Below are 6,000 nucleotides of genomic sequence, written 5' to 3'. Positions count from 1 at the left end.
GTCATCCTACCTCAAGTAAATCAATCTGTCCTTCTGAGCCAGAGAACATCTGATCCATAGATATGGGGCCTCTCTAAGTGGTCCCCAGTTTTAGAGGGAAAAAAATCAATGAAACTATTTTGTCTGTACAGATTTCACAAGTGTGAAATGTAAGATTTCGACAACAATCCTTTTCAACTCTTCATCATCATTAAATTGATAGAAATCACACATCATTAAATTGAGCCTGGCTGGCTCAGTTGGTAGAGCATGAGACTCTTGATCTCGGGGTTGTGAGTTCGAGCCTCACGTTAAGTGCAGAGATTACTTAAAAATAAAATATTTTACAAAAGAAATCACGCATGCACTGTAAGGTCAGCAATGGCCACCTGTCTCACCGTGGCTAATGTTTAATTGGAAGGTGCTGATTGTCACATGGTTCACAGGCTCTTCACCCACAGAAGGAGGAGGACAATTCTATCATCTTTCACATGGTGATCTGGGAGCACCGATTAAGAAAAGGGGAAAAAAAGGGGGCGCCTGGGTGGCTCAGTTGGTTAAGCGTCCAACTTCGGCTCAGGTCACGATCTCATGGTTTGTGAGTTAGAGCCCCGCATCGGGCTCTGTGCTGACAGCTTGCTCAGAGCCTGGAGCCTACTCCGGATTCTCTCTCCCTTTCTCTCTGCCCCTGCCCCGCTCACACTCGGTCTCTGTCTCTCTCAAAAATAAACATTAAAAAAAAAAAAAAAAAAAAAGACCAGAGGATTTGAGGCCAGCCTCGCCGGTTTCCAATCCCAGACCCTCTTCTTACTATCTGGGTGGTCTAGAGCAAGTTGATTGATCCTCTGTGCCTCCACTTTCTCATTCATAAAGTGAGGCTACTCTAGGTAGCTACTGTCCAGGACTCTTGAGAAAATGAAGGAGTTGCCACATGGGAAGCACTAGGACGAGTGGCCGGCTCGCTGTGGGCACCGAGTAAGTGTGGGCTGTTGGAGCGTGCGGTCTGCAATGTTGAAGACATCAGTCACCAGGCAAGCCTCCGTCACTTACACAACCCACTCACATACACGGAATGCACACATAACACGCACAACGCAACCATAACACCTGTAACATACAACAAGGAGAACAAAACACACAAGACACAGGACGTACATGCGTGCATACATAACACAGCCAGGCGTTTTTCATACTCCGTGCATGGCGGTTTCATGCAACCTTGCAGCCAAATCCCTGCTGACACACGCCCGTGAGACTCGCTGCTCTTCCCCCTGGTGGGCCAACATGACATCATGGAATGCCACGACAAGGCAATTTACCAATTGTTCGTTCTAATTGCTCCCGGAGCAAAATACTCCAGTTTTGTCTCACAAGCTTCTCGGCCACAGGGTCTTCTCCAGCGTAGTGTGGTGCTCTGGAGTCAGGCATGAGGTCAAATCCTGACATTACCACTTACCAACTGAGTGACCAGGAACAAGATGCTAAACTGCTCTGGCTGTGATGCGGTTCTCATTTTATGGAGGCAGAAACAACCAGAAAGAACAAACTGCTGCCTGTGACTCTCATGTTATCCACGAAAAAGATTTACCTTGCACGGTTGCTATAAGAAATGAAAAGGTAAGGTGTGTACCTCATTTCATTTAGTGCTTCACACACGCTGATCTATGTATGCTAACCTAACAGGTGGTGGGGGTGGTGGTGAATGACGTTTTCTTTAAGCGGAAAAAAAAAGTTGCTTGGGCTTAATTACTCTAAGCTGCTTTTCATGAACATAACAGTAAAGGAGACCCATGGTGACTTGAGTCCCCCCAGCACATGTGGGTTCCAGGTCTCATAAACTTTGACCCAGCATCGTGTCGTAACGGTACCATTTCCCTTCATGAAATTCGAGAGGTGATGTTTTGACATTGTTGTCTTTCATTTCCTCTTGATGGGTGGGCTTAACTTGTTTCTCAATTTGGGCGAAGCAAAAGGGAGAAGTATTTTTTAAATCGCTGGGATAGCCCAAGTCGGTCCTACCTTCTGGCCCCTGAGAAGGAGCCCCAAATTCTCTCCTGCTCTCCTAAGGCATTGGGGCGTTTTCCAGTTCCTCTGATGGCCAAATATAATACTTTCCTTAGTTTCCTCCAAAGTTCCCCCATTTCAGCTTCAACTTTTCCCCCCGACACTTGGGTGCCTTAACAATGAGTTTTGAAATAATATCTTAACCATATTTCACGTTCTTGGGGTGCATTTCAGTTCACCAAGTGCTTTCACATCCATTCTTCCTTAAGGGCTACAGGAAGACATAAGTCCTCTTTATGAGGACACAGCTGAGGCTCAGAGAGGTGAGTCAGCCTTCAAATGCCACCGTCTCCCGCTACAACAAGAAGACAGTCTTTAATCGACACTTTTCTTAAAACTGCGGTAAAATAGGGGCGCCTGGGTGGCTCAGTCGGTTGAGTGTCCGACTTCAGATCAGGTCACGATCTCGCGGTCCGCGAGTTCGAGCCCCGCGTCGGGCTCTGGGCTGATGGCTCAGAGCCTGGAGCCTGCTTCCGATTCTGTGTCTCCCTCTCTCTCTGCCCCTCCCCCGTTCACGCTCTGTCTCTGTCTGTCTCAAAAATAAATAAATGTTAAAAAACAAATTTAAAAATTAAAAAAAACTGCGGTAAAATATGCGTAACACAGAATTCACCGTTTTAATCATTTTCAGGTGCACAGTCCAGCAGCATTAAGCACATTCCCATGGCTGTGCGGCCATCGCCACCGCCCATCTCCAGAGCTCTTTTCATTTTCCCAAACTGAAACTCCATACCCATTAAACGCTAACACCCTCCTCCCCTTCTCCAGCCCCTGAAACCACCTTTCTACTTTGTGTCTCTATAAGCGTGACTGCTCTGGGAACCGCGTGCAAAAGGATCCATACAGTGTCTGTCCTCTGGTGCGGGAGACACTTTTGCGGCAAGATTTCTGGAGGACGTACTGGGATTCCTTCCCCTACTGTATTTGTTTTGCTAATATTGCACATCAGCCAGTGTCTATTTTGTGTGTGTGTCAAGTGTCAGACTATTAATATCCAGACATTCATGGGCCAGAACACTGAGTGAGACAAGCCTCTCTTTCTGCCACCTAATGACCCAAGTGTGACACATCAGCCACATCTGCAATGCTCCGAGGGCAGGAGGGTGTCTATTCCTCACCCGAAAGTAACCTACCCTCGTGGACACAAACACCTGGTAGGCCCTGCCCTGCAAAGCACATGTTTTCTAACATTTGGTTTTATGCTGAATGCTGTTTGTTCCTCTTGGGCCTCCAAGAAATTACTTGACTTGTGGACATCAGCAAAAAGAAAAGAGGGGAGAGGAGAGGAGGAGAGAAGGGAGGAGGGAGGGGAAGGGAAGGGAGGGGAAAGGAGGGGAGAGAAGGGGGGGAAGAGAAGAGAAGGGAAGGGAAGGAAAAAGAAAAGAGAGAAGAGAAAAGAGAAGAAAAGAAAAGAAAAAGAGAAGAAAAGGAAAAGAAAAAAAAAGAAAGGAAAAGAAAAGAAAAGAAAAGAAAAGAAAAAGAAAAAGAAAAAGGGCTCCTGGAGAGGGGCATAAGACATTTTCATGTTCTACTTCTGAGATTCCCAAAGACTCCCTCTCATCCACTGGCCTCTGTGTGTTGTTGTTGTTGTTTTGTTTTGTTTTGTTTTGTTGTTTTAAAGAACTCTGTGATCTACTTCAATTCATGTTTTGCCAAGAAAGCTAACACAGCTGCAAATCCTCTCTGCCCTGAAAGCCTTCCAGCCTTTCAGCCTTTCCAGAGGCCTCTTTGCTCGCTCAGTGGCCACTTCCCTCCCTCCCGGGCTGGCCAGCCTCTCTGAGCCCACTGTTCCCCAGGCCGCCCACCAGCTCCTGTGACAAGGCACTACTCTCTGGAAGTGGCCGTGCCTTCTCTGTGGGTTTCCATTACTTGGAGAAGCGCAGCCCCCTTGGGCACCCCAGCCCCCCTCCTTAGGCTTCCCCCTCAGAAAACTGGCTCAGCTGCCGGCTGGTAAACTGGCTGGCTATCACCATGACAACAGCCTGGCCCAGAGCCTGGATGACGCCAGGCCTGACTCCCCTCCCAGCCTCACCCAAATCTGTTTGTTCAAGTTCCAGCTGCTTTTGTTGGGCTCCGTTTTGCTTGTCAGTTTAGGGCAGCTCCGCTGCTGATTGGCTGCAGGGGCTGGGCTTAGCATCCCTGGGATACTAACCGGGAAGTCAGCTCCCTGCCTGGGCAGGGATTTCCTGGCACCCTGGGGTATTTCCCCATCACAGTAACAAGATCTAGAAGAGCCTTTCAGGCAGGACAGAGCCCATAGGAAGCCGAGGCATCAGATAATCCATTAATGCTCTGATCCCTCTGATGACTTCAATCAAGGACACTCTCGCCAGCCCACTGTTGGCTCTGAGATGCCACACTCATGACTAAAAGCCAGCCTGGGGCGCCTGGGTGGCGCAGTCGGTTAAGCGTCCGACTTCAGCCAGGTCACGATCTCGCGGTCCGGGAGTTCGAGCCCCGCGTCAGGCTCTGGGATGATGGCTCAGAGCCTGGAGCCTGCTTCCGATTCTGTGTCTCCCTCTCTCTCTGCCCCTCCCCCGTTCATGCTCTGTCTCTCTCTGTCCCAAAAATAAATAAAAACGTTAAAAAAAAATTTAAAAATAAAAAAAATAAATAAAAAAAATAAAAGCCAGCCTGTTGTTTGATAAAACTAAAGAAGCAATACACCATGTTGATGGAACCGTCCAGCTGTGGATTAACATCAAAAATAAATAAAACCAGGAAGAAGAAACACTTAGGTGGATTTTTGAGGAACACTTTAAGTGAATATGGCAATAGACACCCAAGTGGATTTTCAAATCATCACTTGGGGGTGACTTTGCTTTTATTATTTGGATAACTACAGAAGCAAGAATCTGGAACATTGTTGGTGACTAATCTGAAAACACACCTGTAGCCTTTTGTCATTTCATCAGGTTTTTATCTCCCAAATAACTCAGTTTAATAACTTGCTTGGCCTCCGGGGCTCCTGAGTTTACCCCCAGATTCTCTGGTTTGTGATATAAAAGGTGCCTCTCGTGTGTCGCCCTTTGCAGCTGTGTCAGGGCAACCTCAGCTCCTCATCTGTAAAATGGGAGTAAATTATGCCAACCCGCCAGGCTATAGAGCTACTTAGCTTGGCTTAGTCTTGGTACTTACTGAGCTATTTTTTTTTTTAACGTTTTTATTTATTTATTTATTTTTGAGACAGGGAGAGACAGAGCATGAACGGGGGAGGGGCAGAGAGAGAGAGGGAGACACGGAATCTGAAACAGGCTCCAGGCTCCGAGCTGTCAGCACAGAGCCCGACGCGGGGCTCGAACTCACGGACCGTGAGGTCACGACCTGAGCCGAAGTCGGACGCTTAACCGACTGAGCCACCCAGGCGCCCCCTTACTGAGCTATTATCGTCATCATTAACTCCCACCAACGCCTGTTTTCTGAGGATCCTGACACTCTTTATAAAAATTACATCATCGATCCAACAAATATTTAACAAATATTTACTAAGTCTCAATTGGCCAGGCACTGTGCCAGCCACTAGCGATAAAATGATAGACAGACACAGCTCCAGCCCCTTGGTAGTAGCTTCTGGACTAGTGGGGGAGACAGACATTAGTCAAATAACCACACAAAATGTAAAATTACATCTGTGCCATGTGAGTGAAGCCATCTTAGACACTCCAGACCAGCCCATCTCCCAGTTGAATACCACAGAGGACATCAGTCTTTGCCATATTGAGCAGAAGAACGTCCTGGCCAATGCCTGTCTTAATTCCTAACTCACAAAATCATGAGATACAATAAACTGGTTGCTGTTTTAAGCTCTGTTCTCCCCCCAAATAATTACATCTGTATTAAGTGCCTAAAGCATTAAGAGAATGTGAAATAGAGGAAATAAACTACATTTTGGCCACTTTGCCCAGTTAGAAAACAAGAGTTAACATAAGAATTTAGAATGATTTGATCACCTAAGTC

The 6,000-nt window shown here is 47.0% G+C and overlaps 2 non-coding genes across 2 annotated transcripts; one reads left to right on the top strand and one right to left on the bottom strand.

Annotated features, from left to right (window-relative positions):
• The first annotated feature begins 224 nt into the window (after positions 1 to 224).
• On the top strand, positions 225 to 297 carry TRNAK-CUU. The gene has a single exon. It is a non-coding gene; the product is annotated as a tRNA-Lys (tRNA).
• A 2,721-nt stretch (positions 298 to 3,018) lies between these two features.
• Positions 3,019 to 3,143, bottom strand: LOC122469882. The gene has a single exon (XR_006293761.1). It is a non-coding gene; the product is annotated as a small nucleolar RNA SNORA17 (small nucleolar RNA).
• Between the last annotated feature and the right edge of the window lie 2,857 nt (positions 3,144 to 6,000).

The sequence above is a fragment of the Prionailurus bengalensis genome, chromosome B3 (genome assembly GCF_016509475.1).
Source record: "Prionailurus bengalensis isolate Pbe53 chromosome B3, Fcat_Pben_1.1_paternal_pri, whole genome shotgun sequence".
Classification (NCBI taxonomy): domain Eukaryota; kingdom Metazoa; phylum Chordata; class Mammalia; order Carnivora; family Felidae; genus Prionailurus; species Prionailurus bengalensis.
This window is presented reverse-complemented; position numbering and strand designations above follow the sequence as displayed.